The sequence below is a fragment of the Peromyscus maniculatus genome, chromosome 6, assembly GCF_049852395.1.
Source record: "Peromyscus maniculatus bairdii isolate BWxNUB_F1_BW_parent chromosome 6, HU_Pman_BW_mat_3.1, whole genome shotgun sequence".
NCBI lineage: Eukaryota > Metazoa > Chordata > Mammalia > Rodentia > Cricetidae > Peromyscus > Peromyscus maniculatus.
The window spans coordinates 122,296,949-122,316,163 of record NC_134857.1 but is presented as its reverse complement, the minus strand read 5'-3'; positions in this window follow the sequence as shown (position 1 = coordinate 122,316,163).

The window sequence follows — 19,215 nt, the reverse complement described above, 5'->3', positions numbered from 1 at the left end:
CCCTTGACAATAACTTGTAACCAGCCCCCCTAAATGCTGAAAATTATCCCAGACCCAAAACCCATTAAAAAGACCAAAAAACCACCCACCCCACACCACCTCTTTGGGAATGTGGGCGATGTAGTCTTAAAATTGCTTCCTGCTGGGTATGGGCGAAGTTTTCTTTATCATGAAAGAATGCTCTGAGCACCTTGTAGTTCAAAGCTGATCTGTGGATGATGTTTGTCAGCTTAATGATATCATTATTGTCCACGTGGAATTGTTGTTGTTGTGGGGCCCCATCTTCTTTCTGGAGACTTCAGTTGATGTTAGGCCTGGCCATGATTTCCTGCAGAAAACTGATAAGAGACTCGAACACAAAAACATATATATGCAGCTAGCCTTTTTTCTAGAATTAGTTAGTACTCTATATGACCATTCATATCTTAACAAAGTTTAAAATGTATATATATCTATATATCTTTATATGTTAATCTTGTAAATTTTGATATAAAATTCATACTTTAAGAAAAGTTTAAAGAATCAGAATAGAATCAAAGAGTTGAGATTAGTAATAGAATAGTCCCTTAATTAATTTTGCTTTTGTCCTGTACCATAGCAGAAGATGGCTCTTATTCTGGCATGATACAGGGAGTTTGCATTTTCCTTTTAACAACATGCTTGATTTTAAAGAAGGAGAGAGCCATTCTCCAACTCCAAAGTCAGCTTTAAATTTTAATTGAACTGGGACTATTAGAAAACCAATAGTGTTAAATCTTTAGAGAAAAGCAGAAACAAACATTTAGGAAGACATAAAAATTTTTTAGATAATATATACCCATACACCGTTTCATTCTGTCTCTTGGGATAGATGATTTGTCCCTTTTCTTCAGTTGTCTCATTTGTCCAGTGTTCTTCAGATTCCTTAACCTTCATTCTCCAAATCTGCGTAGAACAGTAGAAATCCCAGTGAATTAAATCTGCGTAGAACAGTAGAAATCCGAGGGGATATTCAAAACAGCCACCTAGTGTCCCAGGTGTAAATCCTCCCGGGGGATTCCAGATCTTGTCAAATACATTATCAATATGATTAACCCACACTCTTTTATGATGAAACAAGGTTCCTTGAATTGTATCTGTTCAAGAAATTAGATTTATAGTTAAAAAAAATCTAAAAGCTAATTCCCTGGATCCAGAAGGCTTTCTCTTACTGCACATGTAAAGAAGAAATAATAAAAATTCTACAGAGATTCTTTCAGATTCAAGAGACAGCATTTCCTAATTCATTCTATGAAAACAGCATGTCTTGATACCAAAGTCAGTTAAAAAACAGTACAAATAGGAGAAACCACAGATGAATATCCTTCATGAACTTTAATCCAGAACTCCATGACAAAATATTAGCCAACCAAATCCAGGAATGTAACCAAATAATTTAATTACACCAGGTAGGTTTATCTTAAGGAAAATGGCTGGGGCAAAAACATATAATTTAATACACTGAAAGCCTAAGAAGACAAAACAAAATGCTGTGTTTCTCATGCAGCTACATAGTAAGGCTGACATGGCACCCATGAACAATGAAACAGTTCCCAGAGCAGTGCAATTCTCTTCTCTTGTGTTATATAGATTGGGGCTTGGGGATGGTTGTTGTTTGTTGTGTTTTTTGCTTTGATATAGCGTCTTTTTACACTGCCCAGGCTACCTATAAATTTGCACCAATTCTTTATTCTCTGCTTCCAAGGTATTGGCATTGTAGGTATTCACCACAACAGGCCAGATATCAACTTTTTTAAGGGAATAAAGTGCAGCTACCAAAAGCCTTCACCAGCATCATAGTTAATGAGACATTAAATGTTTGCCCCTCTGACCTAGGAAAAACTCCCAGGGCTTCCATCCTCACCACTCATATTCAACCTGACACTGGGTCCTAAAGGCATGTGGATCAGAAAGGATAAAATAAACTGTATTTGTTTGCAGACATCATGACTATGAAAATCCCAGGGAATTCACAAAACTATTCTGACAAGTAATCAGTGAGTGTCCCAAATCTGTGAATCCAGATTCACTGAGAAAGTCTGTCTCAAAAATTAGGGTAGGACCTATCAAGAAATAGATGTCCAGTGTTGACTTCTGACCTCCTCATGCACACATATACATGCTCACAGGAAATACATAGATCACACATTTTATATACACACACACATACATTTTATACACACACACACACACACACACACACACACACACACACACACACACACACGAAGACCCATCACCAACTCAATCAAAAAATAAAATCCAAACATCAACTATTTCTATATGCAATCAATGAACAACCAGAAATAAAAAATAGTAACTAGAGAAAAAAGTGAAATATTTAGTTGAAAATCTAACAACATATGCAGGATCTCTATGTTAAAAACCAATCTAAGAACAGACATTTGCAGGAAAACTCATGATCCACGAATCTCAGAATACACTTCAAGGGGCACCACAGGCCTGAGCATGGCAAACATGGCACTGACAGGCTTTGACTTTCTCCCCCGTTTCCTCCGCTTAGCTAAAAACTTTAAGATTACATCCTTAAAGCTAGCTCCCAAGGTCTATGTCCTTATTTGGCCACTTCCTCCTCCTAATACTGACTACTAAAGTCCAGCTATCAAAACATAGAGATCCAACAATCAAAAGCCCCCTTTGGTTCACCTAGTTTATATGCCCAATCAAAATGAAACACCTCGTCGTAACATGGGGTTTCCCTCTTACCTTTATAAATTCCATTTGCCCATGGGCCATGTTCGACTCCTCATTATCCAAGGCAGTCCTTTTCATCATCCTCCCCAAATATCCATGTCCCTCTCCATTGCCTCTTTCCCCCCCTCCCCTTTTCCTTCCCCTCCTCCCTAGTCCTCTATCTCCATGTCCCTCTCCATTGCCTATTTCCCCCCCTCCCCTTTTCCTTCCCCTCCTCCCTAACCCTCTATCTCCTGTCTTCGTCTCTTATTCCTTGCTCTTTGTCTCTTTGGAGCAAATAACTCTTTGTGTCAAGAACTTGGATTTGTGGTATCTTGAGCCTACTTCAAAGTCCCTACAATACGATTACATAACTTACTGAGCACTCAGTCTCTGTGAAGGTGATTCAGACCCTCTTTCTATAGTTAGTACTTCCTAGGGTGGTGATGCAGAAGTAAGAAAGGTGTGTGCCTCATATTGGCAAGGTGCCAGTGGACACTAAAATATATCTAGCAATGTGTATCAGCAATTCATCTCAATAGAAAGGAAAAATGTGACCCCAAATTCCCAAGGTCAAACACTCACCTGCCATTCATATACATTCCCTAGGGCTTCACCCACTGTAGAGGATGGCACAGAAGAGAAGAGAGCCTAAAAGATGAGACAGACACTCTCACACATTTTATTACAGAGATCTTCCCAGCCTAGGCCAGTAACAGTCTCTCTGGGAAGTTAGGTGAGATCACATGGACCACCACAATTGCCTAAGCTAGACAGATTATTTATAATAAACTCTAAGTTAAATACCAACAAGAATTGGGAAGTAGGGATGTTGATATAACTGAATTGTTAATGTTAACCACATAGAGTTGTCAGAATACTTAGTTCAAAATGTTCTTTGTTGGTCTGAGATAGTTTTTATAATTTTCATTGCATATATTCATTATACATGGTGCTGTACCATAGGAGGATATTTTCATATATGTATATCTTGCATGTTTAGCATACCCTCATACCCCCTAGTCTTTTCTTATGCTTCCCCCTTCAATTGGTCCCTTTGTTTCCCTAGACATAAGTTCTTTTGGTTTCTCTTTGAATTTCATATTATATATACATAGTAATTTTTGGTCGGTATAAGTAGTCAGAAGGTGCATATCTAAGAAAACATAAAATTGTCTTTCTGAGACCGATTTGATTTTCTTAACATGATTATCTCTGGTCACATCCACTTCCAGCAATCAGCATGACTCCATTGTAAATTGCTCTCCACTTATTTTTGAGACTGGGTCTCTCAGAGAACCCAGAGCCCATCTGTCGGCTAGGTTGACTCCATAGTATCCCCAGAGATTCTCCTGTCTACCTCTGCTCCAACCACTGTGCCAGGCTTACAGGTATGCACCCCCATGTCTGTTCTGTTCTGTGGGTGCTAGGATCTGAATTCAGGTCCTCATGTTAGCACAGCAAACACTTACTTTAGACAGAGAGCCACGACCCCAAGTTTTTAATCCTTTTAAGAGAACTCCACCACTTCCCTTGCACTCTTGGCAGTTGGGATATAGTCTATATGTACTACATGGTAATTACAGTTGGTCAAAATTTGCAAAACAATCTTTATGAAAACCAACAAGATTTCAAGTACAGCTGCTAATACTAGGAAAAGAGTAGTGTAAGCTGTAGATGTAACAGTCTTATTAAATAAGTAACACACAGTCAAATGCAGAGCTAAAAGTCCAAGAGGTCAAAGCAGTAGCTGAGAGTTGAGACTAAAACCCTTTCTTACCCCTTGCTGCTGCCGCTGCCATTCTTCCCCTCAGAAAGAGACCTACTTCCTGTGTGTCTGTCTTCTTATAGACTTTCTGTTCTGCCTTCTCATTGGTTGCAAACCCAACCTCATGACCTCCTCTTCTCTGCCTGTCTATACAGACCTCCAGGTCATCTATGGTTGGTATTGAGATTAAAGGTGTGTATCTCCATGCTGGCTGTGTCTTTGAACACACAGACTCTGCCTGCCATCCTGCCATGTGATCAGATTAAGGGCATGTGCTACCACTGCCAGACTTCTGCTATGGCTTGCTATTAGCTCTGACCCCCAGACAACTTTATTTATTAACATACAAATAAAATCACATTTCAGCACAAATAAAATATTACCATATTTACCCCTTTCTAATTTAATAAAAAGAAAAAAGGAAAAAGTTATGACTACTATAAGAAAAACTATATACAAAAAGTACAATAACTATATACAATATATACAAGCAATGAATACCTGAACAGTGTCTAGTCCATTTGCATTTGGCAAACTCAGAGAAAATAATTCCATTATCTATTCTATTTTGGTAAATCCAAAATGTACCTGATTCACTTTCTATCCTAACTTATATTACTAACAGAACTATCTATAATGTCTTTCAAATTTATACACTTACACCTCTTTAGTGAGTTTCTTTTCTGAAATTCTTAACAAGGAAAACTATAACTATCTAATCTTTAACTAACTATAACTATCTAATCTTCAATTCCCTCAGAGACCCAAGGAGGAAATAATATTACCTAATAAAAAATAAAAACAGGAAGTGCATGCAAGCAGCTTTCAAAAAAAAATGTGAGTTGACAGAAACAGCCAGCTGCCTGGACAGTCGCTCAAGGTTTCTCCGCAGCATTGGGACATCATCTTCAGCCTACAGGCTTAGTGTATCTGACAGACTCATTTATGAACTAGGATGTATGCAAGGCCAACAGTTCGACCTCACATTTGGTGAGAGCAGTCCATCTACCAGAAACATCTGAATTCCACCAGTGTTCTGTCATGATTCAGGATTTTAAATTCTGGAAATTGTTGTTGTTGTTGTTTTAAATTCAACTCTCCATTCTTCCTAGCTTGTTTGTGTGGCTTCATCTTGGCACCCCATTCTCCGCATCCCTTTCTTCTCAGCTTGTGGGTGGCTTCAACTCTTGTATTAAATGCCAGTCTACCATTGAGAGGTTAGACTTCATCAGCTTAGTTACTCTTTCAAGAATAACTGTTTCAGCTGCTGTTCCACTGCACATCAGAAGCCATTGGCCCACTGCCTGTTCAGCTGCCTTCGAAGAAAAGGGCACTGTACCTTTTCCAGATAGCAAAGGCCACTTCAGGGATGGTGCCATATTGTCCTGGCCATAGAAGATGCCTTTTGTTAAAGCCATAACCACACGTCTTGGCAAGAATTGGTAGTCCTTTGTTTCATGTCCTGTCTGTCCATTTTCTCCTATTTGTCAGCAGTTGATTGAGGATACTTTGTTGTCCAGTGGCTAACTTTTGCCACAATGAAAGTTAACTCCATATTCAGTTTCTTCAGTGTCCATATTTTCTCTGAAGTAGATTGGTACTGCCAGGAGCCGACATGTCTCACAGTTATAACAAAAAAAGAAAAATTTCTAAGTTATTAAAACATTTTAAATGCCATATTCTGTAGATCTCTGAAGGGTTTGAAGATGACCTGTCTATCTAAAATATATCTGCTCAATCTTGAAAATACACCTAATATGACTACAAGTTCGATTGTAATGTATAACTACTAACTTTCATTTCTTTATATCTTAATAGTTGGTAATAATAACATTCAAGGATCAGCAAATTGCATTACATTGTTAAATGAACAGTATAAGTACAATATCTTGAACAAGATTAGAAATATACATATAGTGTTTTCTAACAATCTCAATCTCAATATATATAATTTGTATTCAATATACAAAAATCCAGTCCAATGTAAAGTATTTAAAACTAGTAATTGTCCTTTAAATGTAGATTCAATAATCTATCTTTTTATCTACATCATGTCTATATCTTCTCTTTATTTTTCTGAATAGATTGAATAATCTTCCCTCTACTCTATTATTTCTATGTATCTTTTTTTAAAAACAGGAACCTTAAATCTAATCTCCTTTGCTTAGCCCTTTTCCTAACCCTTAACAACAACTTGTAACCAACCCTCCCAAACAATAAAAATTATCCCAGACACAAAACCCATTAGAAGACCAAAACCACACGCCTCACACCGCCTCTTTGGGAATGTGGGTGTCATATTCTTAAAATTGTTTCATCCTGGATATGGGCGAAGGTATCTTTTTTCTGAAAAGAAAAATTTTAGGTTAATTGTTAAATTCTAGGAAAGGTAGCTATATCCTTTGTTGTCCAGTTTGAGCATAATGCCAAATTATGGTATCAGGGCTTATCTCAAGTCCTTATTCAAGTAGTCTTTGAAACTGGATCATCTCAGCTAGCCATCTCAAAATTGCTCTGAGCCATTTGCAGTCCAAAGCTGATCTGTAGATGATGTTTGTCAGCTTAGTGATATTGTTATTGCCCATGTGGAATTGTTGTTGTTGTGGGGCCCATCTTCTTCCTGGAGACTTCAGCTGATGTTAGGCCTGGCCATGATTTCCTGCAGAAAACTGATAAAAGACTCCAACACAAAGACATATATATGCAGCTAATTGAAGCCTTTTTCTAGAATTAGTTAGTGCTCTATATGACCATTCATATCTTAACAAAGTTTAAAATGTATATATATATATATATGTATATGTATATATATATTTATTAATCTTGCAAATTTTGATATAAAATTCACACTTTAAGAAAAGTTTAAAGATTCAGAATAGAATCAAAGAGTTGAGATTAGTAATAGAATAGTCCCTTAATTAATTTGGTTTTTCTCCTGTCCCATAGCAGAAGATGGCTCCTTTCTTCTGGCATGATACAGGGAGTTTGCATTTTCCTTTTAACAACATGCTTGAGTTTAAAGAAGGAGAGAGCCATTCTCCAACTCCAAAGTCAGCTTTAAATTTTAATTGAACTGGGACTACAAGAAGACCAAAAGTGTTAAATGTCTTTAGAGAAGAGCAGAAACAAACATTTAGGAAGACTTATAAAATTTCATAGATGATATCCCAATAGACCATTATACTCTGTTTCCTGGGATAGACGATTGTCCTTTTTCTTCAGTTGTCTCATTTGTCCAGTGTTCTTCAGATTCCTTAGCCTTCATTCTCTTAAAAGACAAAAACAAAAACCTTTCCCCAAGACTAATTTTGGGGAGGTTTCTTTTTGGCAAGTAATTATCTGATTAAATGAATAGGCATGTATTACTGGTATGTAAGTTTAAATTGGATGTTCATGCTGGTTGATGAACTATCACCTCCTCTAATTAAGAGTTCTCTCTTGTTCAAATCGAACCTTTATCAATTTTGATGGTACCCACAGCTTATCTTCTCCTGTAGAAACAAAAGCAAAACCTTGTCCCCAATGTAACCCATATCCTGGTTTCCATTCTGAGGTCAGCACATCCTTAAAGTATATAGGCTAATATAATTCTGTAGTTTTTTCTATTACCCAATGTCTCTCTGCAGCTGTTGTTCCTTTCTCATTAGCATTGAGAAAATTCAAAGTTAATAGAGCATTATGCAGTCTATTTCTGGGGGTTTTTGTTACCCTTTCTGTTTATTTAGCATATCCTTTAGAGTTCTGTTTGATCTTTCTATAACTGCTTGACCTGTAGGATTATGTGGTATGCCTGTAATATGCTTTATATTGTAATAAGCAAAAAACTGTTTCATTTTAACAGAGACATATGATGGAGCATTGTCAGTTTTGATTTGTTCAGGTATAACCATGATGGCCATAACTTCTAGCAAATGAGTGATTACACAATTAGCCTTTTCAGAATTCAAAGCAGTTGCCCATTGAAATCCTGAATAAGTATCGATGGTATGGTGTACATATTTCAATTTTCCAAACTCTGCATAGTGAAACATGTCCATCTGCCAGATTTCATTCCTCTGAGTACCCTTTGGGTTACATCCTGCTGGTAATGGTGTTTGATTGTAGAAGGAACAAGTAGGACTTTTCTTTACTATTTCTTGGGCTTATTGCCATGTTATAGAAAAATCCTTTTTTAAACTTTTACTATTGACATGATGGTTTTTTTTTTTTATGAAATTCTGAGGCCTCCAGCACATTTCCTATCAATAATTTGTCAATCTTATCATTGCCTTGTGCTAGAGGGCTTGGCAGACCCATATGGGATCAGATGTGAGTTATATATAAAGGATGACTCCTTTTCCTGATTGTATCTTGTAACTGAATAAATAGTAAAGTTAATTCTGAAGCATCAGGGATAAATTCTGCAGTCTCAATATGTAATACCACTCTTTCAGCATACTGAGAGTCAGTTACTATGTTAAGAGGTTCTGAAAAATCCATTAATACCAACAGAATAGCATACAATTCTGATTTTTGAACTGAATTATAAGGATTTTGAACCACTTTACTTAAATTTTCTGATTTGTAATCTTCCTTTCCTTGTTTGTTTGCATCTGTATAAAATATATGAACTCCAGATATGGGTTTTTCCCATACAATTCGAGGCAAAATCCAATCAGCTCTCTTTATAAGATCAATTCTATCGCCTTTGGGATAATTGCTGTTAATTTATCCCAAAAATTACTGCAAGCTCTTTGCCAAGTTTCACTTTCTGCCCATAATTTTTCAATGCCCTCCTTAATTAAAGGTATGACAATTTCTGCTGGGTCTGTTCCTGCTAATTGATAAAGTCTCAATTTTCCTTTCCAAATCAAGTCAGAGATTTTTTTCCACATAAGTTTTTAATTTTTTATTTTGTTTATTTGGTAAAAATATTCATTCCAATATAATATCTTTCCTCTGCATTAATATTCCTGTAGGAGAATGCCTAGAGGGTAAAATAACCAAAATGCAATCCAGCTTTGGATCAGTAAGATCCATGTGTCCTTCATGCACTTTCCTTTCTACCAAGGCCAATTATTTCTCAGCTTCAGGTGATAATTCTCTTGGACTGTTTAAGTTCTTGTCACCTTCTAAGGTTTTGAACAAATTATTCAGTTCATCATTTTTTACTTGTAGATGAGAAATGTCTCCAAATAATCTTTGAAAGTCATTAAGAGTTTGTAATTGATCTCTCCTCATTTGTACCTTTTGGGGTCTAATTTTTTGTAGACTTTTTATATCCTAAGTAATTAATAGAATCTCTTCTTTGTATCTTTTCAGGAGCAATTTGTAATCCCCAGCAAGACAAAATTTTCTTTACTTCTTTAAACATTCTTTCTAAAGTATCTGCGTTTGAGTCAGCTAGTAATATAACATCCATATATTGATAAATTATAGACTTAGGAAATTTTTTACATATCACTTCCAATGGCTTTTGTACAAAATATTGGCACAGGACCCTCCATTGATATCTCTTAACCGGTTGAGAATTATTATAAATAGGTACCATGAAAGCAAATCTTTCTCTTTTTCTTGTAAGGGTATTGAAAAGAAACAGTCTTTTAAATCAATAACTATAAGAGGCCATCCTTTAGGTAACAGAGTAGCCAAAGGAATTCCAGATTGTAGAGAGCCTATTGAATTACTTTGTTAATTGCTCTAAGGTCTGTTACCATTCTCCATTTACCAGATTTTTTTAAAATAACAAATACAGGAGAATTCTAAGGGCTGATTGATTCTTCAATATGCTGAGCATTTAACTGCTCTTCTACCAGCTCTTCTAAAGCCTGGAGTTTCTCTGTTGTTAAAGGCCATTGATGAACCCATACAGACTTGTCTGTTAATCATTTTAAAGGTAAAGCTGTTGGTGTCTTTGGAAGATGATCAGTTGTTGTGCCCTGTTCTTGTACAATCTGGATGGCTGGTGACCACTCATTAGAACAATATCTTCTAATATTTCTCTCAGAAACATGTGCTAGTTTATGATTTGTTTCTGAGGTTGGAGGGATGTTAATCTGAGTATTTCATTGTTGCAACAGGCCTCGACCCCATGGGTTCATAGCTATGTTAGCCACATATGGTTTTAATTTTCCTCTCTGTCCTTCTGGACCTATACATTCCAGCCATCTTGCACTCTGTTTCACTTGAGATAATGTTTCAATTTCTAACAGCTGAATGTTTACCTCCTGAAAAGGCCAAGTTGGATGCTAAAATTCTGGTGCAATTATGGCCATGTCAGCACCTGTGTCTACCAGACCAGACTAAAAAACACCATTTATTTTTATTGTTAATTTTGGTCTTTATTCATTTATAGAAGTCTGCCAAATTTTTTTCTTTATGTTTTCTCTAGAATTTTCTGTTCTCTCTGTCTCAGCTGTTTCATCACCCCAAGCATCCTGGTTTATTCCAATAGGCATTTGGTTATTTATTTGCTCTGAGTAGGGATTTCCTCTACAACTGCAGGAAAGGTCTGAACTGGATTTGCTGTGGGGACCTGTCTGAGGCCTCTCTGGGAGTTTCCCGAAGACCAAGGCATAGTATTACCTTGCCTGTCCCTTGTTGATCTACATTCATTGGTCCAGTGTTTTCTCTTACCTCACCTTCTGCATACTCCAGAAGGAAGGGGCATTCTGTTGCCATTGTTCCTTGAATAAACATGTTTCTAGGAATACCCTGTTACAGTCCCTTTTCAAATGTCCTTGCCTTTGACATCCAAAACATCTGACATTCCTCAAACCTCTTGAAATTGCTTCTCCTGTCCACATATCATCACGGTCATGAGTCTCAACATTAAACATGTCTCTAATCCAATCTTCCAAGGGTGCAGATCTTGCCTTTAACGGCCTGATTATTCTCTTGCATGCTGTATTCACATTCTCAAAAGCCAAAGATTCGATTATTATCTTGCTAGCTTCTGAATTTGGGATCACTCTCTTTACTGCTGCAGACTTGTACCCAGCCTGCCCCTTTCATATCCTCTCCTTCCTTGTCAACTGAAATGTGAGCCAGCATCTGCTACAAGCTCTCTCAGCACCTCCTGCTGCCAGCCTTCCCTCTTATGATGGCCTGTATGTCCTCAGACCATGATCCCATGTCAACCTTTCTGTAAGTTACTTCTAGTCAGATATGTTGTCATCACAATAAGAAATGTAATTAACACAGAAAATTGGTAGCTAGAATAGTGAGTTTCCTTGCTGTGGATTCCTGACGCCTAACCTGGTTTGTGGGACCAAAGTGTAAGAGCTTCAAGCTGCAGGCTAATGAAGCCCTGGGACACCAGAAGCAGAGCACTATTTGAGCTGTTATGAAGGGAGTGGGGAAGACCAGAATGCAATAGAAATGTAGATGTAGAGACTGCTTGGGTTGCAGGGAGCTATGGTGAATCAGGCAGAGGTAGAGGCTGTAGTTGCTGTGACCAGTGTATGAAGCAGAAAAGCCCAACTGTCCTGGTTAGGAGACCCTTTGGCCAATGTAGGAGAGCAAGCTTCCACAGCTTTCCCATAGGCTCAGCCAAGAGTGTGCCTCACAGCACATGGTGTGTCCTACCATCTTCAGACTCCATCGTCTCCATCAGGAGGTAAAGAGAGACTATTTCTGGGACAGAAGCACCATGTCCCACGGGGTCTTCATCAGCACCAGGCTATAGCCACTCTCACCATGTATTCTAGTTTCACTTCTGTCCCAAGGAAGATAACTAGGAAATAAGATGAAAACTGCATAATTCCATGAGCCACTAAGACCACAGTGTACTACCACTGCCCACCCATTGAATGAGAAAAGAAGACAATAAAGTTTAGTGTGATTATCTGGGAAGAATACAAATGTGTTCAAATTTAGAACTGTACGGTAGTGTTTATTGATGTTGTTACACACATCACTGTAGTAGACAGTGCTCATGGACACACTAAAGAAAGTATACACAGTGAAATAAAGGTTTATGCAAGAATTTGTAGCAACCCTTTTTTAAAATTTTAGACAGGGTTTCACTAGGTAACCCTGTCTGACTAGGAATTACTATATAGAATAGTCTGCCCTCTGATTCAGAGATCCTCTTGCTCTGCTTCTCAACTGCTTGGATTAAAGATATGTGCCACCATACCCAGTCAACAGATCTTTTCATAATAGCTAAAAACGAAACAGAAGCCAGGTGCAATGACCCATGTAGTGGTTCTAATTGTCCACATGAGTGGAGGGGACGGAGCTAGAGGGGGAGAGAGAGAGAGAGAGAGAGAGAGAGAGAGAGAGAGAGAGAGAGAAGGAAGCAAAGAAATGTATTCAAAAGAAGCACATAGTTCAGTGTCAATTTTGAGGAATATTTTGACATCTAATATCATCACATTTTTAATGCTCAATAAAAACCTAACAGTGTGTGTGGACCTCTAGGTATATTTTCTCTATTTGGTATCATAAACATTATGAATACAGTGCTGATATGCCCACCAGGAAGAAAATGAGGCACAGGGACCCTGAAGCTGGTAAGTGTACATGTTTTACATGTTTGCTGTGCCAGACCTCCCTTTAGTGCTGACTATACTTGCCCCACATCAGAACTTGAAGGAGTCTCAGGTGGCATGGGTTGGTGAGATGTCTGTCTTGCTCCTCATTTGGGGTCCAGATATTTTATCTTGTTTCTTCAGTCCCTCAGTCTCAACCCTAGAAATGCACGGGAGAAATAACAAGACAGAAATGTGTCTATGGAACACAAATCTTCAGTCTATGCTAGGCAGGACTCTGTACTGTAGGCTTCCCCTGGTCTCCCAACCCCTTTGTTCAGTGAGGAATTCAGCAGCTGGCTTTCTCTTCCTAAACACTGCAGTCATCAGCCTTCAGTCTTCCTGATTCTTAGCCTCTCCCTATTTGAAAAGACACCATAAGATCATGTATAGGAGCTGGTGTGGGGGCACACACTTCTAGTCGCAGTACTTGAGGTACTAAGGCAGAGGTCTATCAGTTTGAGACTAGCCTGTGCTAAAATTAAGAATCTATCTAAAAAAATATGTGAGTGATATCAGAGTTTACTAAAATAAAAGCAAATGTATACCAGGAAATAACTACAAGTAAAAAACCCTGAAAAATCATGTTTTAAAAATCTGAATCAATTTGATAAAAAAACAGTAAAATAAATCCTCATTGTTAAGTTTCCAATGCTCTCCTTGGTGATCTTGGGCTATTTAGTTATGTGGTATCTAGTTCTCTTGTTTTCCTCTATTTTTCCACCCTCTGAAGAGTCCAGTTATTCCACTGCAATGAACCTGTTAGGTCAGGGACTGTGTCAAATGAGTCTTCATGCTCCTCTGTACATTTCGCACAGTGCTTGTGCTCAGTAGACACCAACATGCATTGTGATAATTGTTTTCCCAACTTGAAGGTCCTGCCTCTGTTCTACTGAGAACTCTGTGATCCCTGTTGCTGTGCAGTGGAGCTTGCTACAGAGTTCATATTGTAATCTGCAGCTTAGCATAAAAGCATTCTGTACCTGATATTCATACTCTCATGATTTGGAAAAAAAACTTCAAGCAGCTCCATGTAAAACAAACTGTGGAAACCAGACTCCAATCCATTCAAGAAGTCATGTGGTTTCTAGACATTCAGGGTATTTCTGAGAAGCTGAGCCTGTCTGCTTTCACTTTCAGTCTGGTGTCCATAGTGACAAAATGTCCTGGTTGTCCTGAATTGACATCAGAAAATGTGTCATAACAAATAGAAGCAGGGGAAAGCCCAGGGCTTTCCTCCATACTTTATTGGGGGCTATGTAGATTTCAAATTCAGGGAGAGTGAATGGACAGGCATTTATAGTTAGAAATATTCCAATGGCATTTGTAAAAATAGAATCAAGAAACCTGCTTTGAGTTTCTGTTAACACTGGCCAATTTATTGTTTTCTGAACTCCCAAATAGAGCAGCTGTCTGAACACCATGACCTGATAAACTGCTAAGAATACATTAGAGGATGGAGGGATGGCTTGGTGTCTAAGGGGAGGGCTTTCTGCTCTTTCAAAGGACAGAGTTCATATCTCAGCAACCATGCAGAGCAACTCACAACTGTTTGTAACTCTAGCTCCAGGGAAACCTCATGACCTCTTTCGACTTCTGCAGAACTTACATATATGAAGTAGACAGACACATACACTTAAATAAATAAAATAAAATCTTAAAAAACCACATAGTACCTTCAAGCTGTCTTTGTTGTTCTACAAAGTGCAGAAAATTAACACATGTAGAAGGAAAACTAACAACACCTAAAAAGGTTAAGTGCATTCATCACATAACAGACAATAGTCACCTATAGCATAAAACTTTGCTGGATTTTGAAGTTACTGTCTTGAAAGGGTGGTTCCTGAGGACACCTCACAGGATTACAATCAAGAAAATGAATCTCCAGCCCACAGGTTATAGGAAGCTGGGAAATCTTCACTGTAAACTTATGCTATGTCTGAGGAAAGGAGTGATCATCTATCTATCTAAAATATATCTCTGTATGACCTTGAAAACACACCTAACATGACTATAAGTTTGATTGCTATAGATAATATTTCTATATTATCCTAAATAGCTTTGAAGGACTAAAACTTTACATTATTATTTTAAATGAGCTGCACAGGTACAATAACTTAAACAAGAATACAAACACATATACATTATAACAAAAATAACCTTAAATTTGTATCAATATACAAAATTCTATACCAATCTAAAATATTTAAGACTAGATGTTGCTTTTTTAGTTTAACAGTATATTCAATAATCTACCCTTTTATCTTACCATTCCTATATCCCCCCTTTTTCTTTTCAGAATGAGATCCCTGAATCTAATCTCCTTTGTTTAGTTTCTTCACTGATTATGACGCGCTACCACCACCTGTTCACCATGTCCGAGCGAGGGGCTGTGGATTACAAAATAGAGACAAGAGACAGAGAGTCATTTGCCACAGCAGAATGCCAAATGTCCTTTACTGAAAGAGGGAGGAATCTTTAAATGCAGTCTTACAGCACAATGGAGGAACCCCGGAGGGCAGAAGTTCACTACTCAATGTTCTACATTCTTGCATCTAAGCTGTTTACACCAAATGCAGAATACAGGAACAAAGAACCTCTGGTGAGCATTCAGTTAGATGGAAATCAGCAGGGAATTAGCATAGGGAGGACATCTGGTCAAGGTTGGCAAGCAGGCAACAGTTTACTCGATATGGGAAGGCCAGGGCCCACAGGTCCCCCCCCCCCTTTTTTTTTTTTTACTAAAAAATGAGCTTCTGACTTAGGTTGCATGGGATGTCAGCAGGTCACCTTACCCATCATGGAGACACCTGCCCAGGCTACACAGGTGCTCTGGCTTAGGTTGATGACTGCCCCCCAGGCATTACCCGTCTCTGAATACTCATTATCATACAGACTCAACCACGTGAGCTGCTACTGCTGCCAAAGTTCTCAAAGTGGTGCTGGGCTTGCAACCTGTGCAACACAGAAAAGACCAACAGAAGTCCTAACCCACCCATAAGCCAGTAGGGCAAAGGCAACTGAGCCATTCCCTTCCTTAACGAGCCTTACTGCAAATTGGAGTCCTCTTAAGGTGGTATCCCATAGGCAAGTAGAACCTGAGTTTTATAAATTTTACAACTTTCAAAGCCAATTGAAATGTATATAACTGTTGAATAAAATTTAACATGCCCAATAGAATGAAAGATAAATTAACTGTGGTAGCTCCTTTTGCTGCCAGGGTCTTCATTGTGCTAGCTGTAATAACCAATTATGAAATGGCAATCCCAGAAACATAGTAGCAGTGGCCACCACCGCTATAACAGCAACAATGGCAACAGTGATGTCAGATTCTCTTCTGGAGCATGTGAGCATCATCTGTGTCTAACTGCCACGGTCCACTGGCATGGACACAGCTCCAGGAACACAAACCACCAAGGCCCATTTTTCTTGATCCCAGCATTACTTAGGCTGGTAGGTCTGCAAAAGAACAACTAAGAACCATAAAGAAAAACAGAGAGCAAACAAGGCGCAGAACTAATGGTCTCATAATGGCTACCTTCAGGTTCACAAATTTTAAGGTATCTTCAAAAGAGGCTAGATGAATTTCAGGAGGCCAATAAATGTTGCACAGAGCTGCTCCTGAAAAGTAGGTACTACACCAGCTTGAAGAGAATTATGAAAATGAAAAAGGCTTAGCTGGCATGCTATTGTTAACAAATGAAGGTCAGTGACCTTCAGAGTTATCCTTAATCTCCAAGATGTCTGGGTGACATGTTCTCAACATTTTTGAAAAAAGTTACCATACATTACCTTCTGAAGAATCCAACCGCATGGCTACAGTTCCTAGGCTTACATTAATGCTGGCTGTATTGGGCTCTCAATCCCCATTGGCATCAGAAGGGGAGAGTTTTATAAGAAGGTCCAATAGGTCTCTGCCATGTTGGGATTCAGCAGCAGCCACAGGGCGCACACAGCGCTCAGGAATCCAAAGAGGAACCTCATTGTCCTGCGGAAGGACACAAACAGATCCCTGGGCCCACACCAACACCAGATCGGGTCCCCTCCAAGTGCCAGTAGAAAGATCCTTCCATTGCACCAGAGGATGATTTGCAACAGGAGCCATCCAGTGCTTATCTGTAGTGGATACTCCAGCAGAATCCACTGATAAAAAATTTTAAATATATAAAACAAGGGAAAGAATAGAATGTGGAGAGGAGAGATGAGCCCCTAGCTCCCCCTTTTTACTTTAGCAATATATGTTTTTAAGGTACAATGGCAGCGTTCTACTATTGCCTGTCCTTGAGGATTATAGGGAATACCAGTCTTATTAACAATAGAAAAATCTTGGCAGAATTTTGAAAATCCCATACTGCTGTAGGCGGGACCATTATCAGTCTTTATGCATTTTGGCAGTCCCATATAGGCAAAAGCATGAAGACAATGATTCTTTACATCCTTAGCCTTTTCCCTTGAATGGGCAGAAGCAAAAATTAGAGAAGAATATGTATCAATAGACACATGGATATATTGTAATTTTCCAAAGGAAGGCACATGTGTGACATCTATCTGCCACACATGATTAGGTAAAAGTCCTTGGGGATTAACTCCCAAATGAGGAACAGGTAAAAATTCAGCACAAATAGGACACGATTTAACTATCTGGATGCCTTGTTCCTGGGTTATGCCTGTGTGATGACGAAGAGATCCAGCATTAAGATGATAACGTTGATACAACTGAGTAGCCTTTTCAAAGGCAGAACAAATTAATGTGACAGCCATACGAGTAATGGCATCAGCCCTCTGATTACCTTCACTTAGAGGTCCAAGCAATTGGGTATGAGTTCTAATATGACCCACAAAAAGGTCATGTAAGTGAGACCATATGAGTCCTTGCACTTGCAATAAGTATTCATGAATGGGAGAGATGGATGGTTTGTAGGCTGTTGTCTCCAAAGGCATAACTGCATGTGTCATATATTGACTATCAGTATAAATGTTTAAAAGCCCATCAGAAAACATCTGTAAAGCAAGCAACTGTGGGTGCCATGGGCCCTGGCTCCCGACTGTGAGTGGCTGCAGCCTTGCTTGCTGACCAGGTGTCCTCCCTATTCAGATTCCCTGCCGGTGTCCTTCTCACCTTAGGATCATCGGAGAGCTTACCGGAGGTTCTTTGTTCCTACATCCTGCTTGTGGTGTAAACAACTTAGGTGCATCCTGTATTTGGTGTAAACAACTTAGATGCAAGAATGCAGAACATTGGGTCTGGAATGTAGACCATTGGTAGCAAACTTCTGCCCTCAGGGGATCCTCCATTTGTGTTGTAAGCCTGTATTTAAGGTTTCTTCCCTCTTTCAATAAACGGCATTCGACATCCAATCGTACGGATGACCCGCTGTCTCTTGTCTCTATTTTTAATCCGCAGCCCTTCGCTCAGACATGGTGAATGGTTATCGGTAACGCGGGCGTTACCGCTACAAGCAACAGTGCCTTTACCTCTGCCATCTGGGCAGAAGTGCCCTGGACTTTCATTCTCTTCACTATGTTACCAGAAACTACCACAGCAAAACCACGTGAGGTGCCATCAGTAAATATCACACGGGCCTGAGGAATAGGAGTCATCTGTACTATCTTGGGAAATATAACAGGATGCAATTTAAAAAATTGACACACATCATTGGAGGGGTAGTGAGTATCAAACTGACCCTGTATGGAGCATGTCAATATGGTCCAATCATTATCATTAGTTTGTAACCATGTTATTTGAGACTGGGTGTATGGGGTCACCACAATATCTGGCTCCCTACCAAAGGTTTGAACACTGATCTTGATTCCCTTAAATATAATCTGAGCGAGCAACAGCCTGTGGATAAGGAGTAATGTTTTTGCTGGAGAAGCTGGGGAATGTACCCTTAGAATAGGACCTGTTTGCCAAAACACTCCAGCATGTGAATGAGAAAAACAAAATATCAAATATAATAAGGGAGAAGAAAGATCTATATACTGCACGTGAGCCTGCTCCAGGGCCTCTTGCACTCGTTGTAGGGCTACACGTCCTTCAGCTGTTAATTTACAGGGAGATAAAGGGTCAGGGTCACCCTTTAAGACATCATACAAAGGGCAAAGCTGACCTGTTGGAATCTTTAAAGTGGACCGAAGCCATTGAATATCTCCTAGAAAGGTTTGGAGATCATTAAGTGTGCGTAGCTGATCCATACACAGAGTAATCTTTTGTGGACGTAT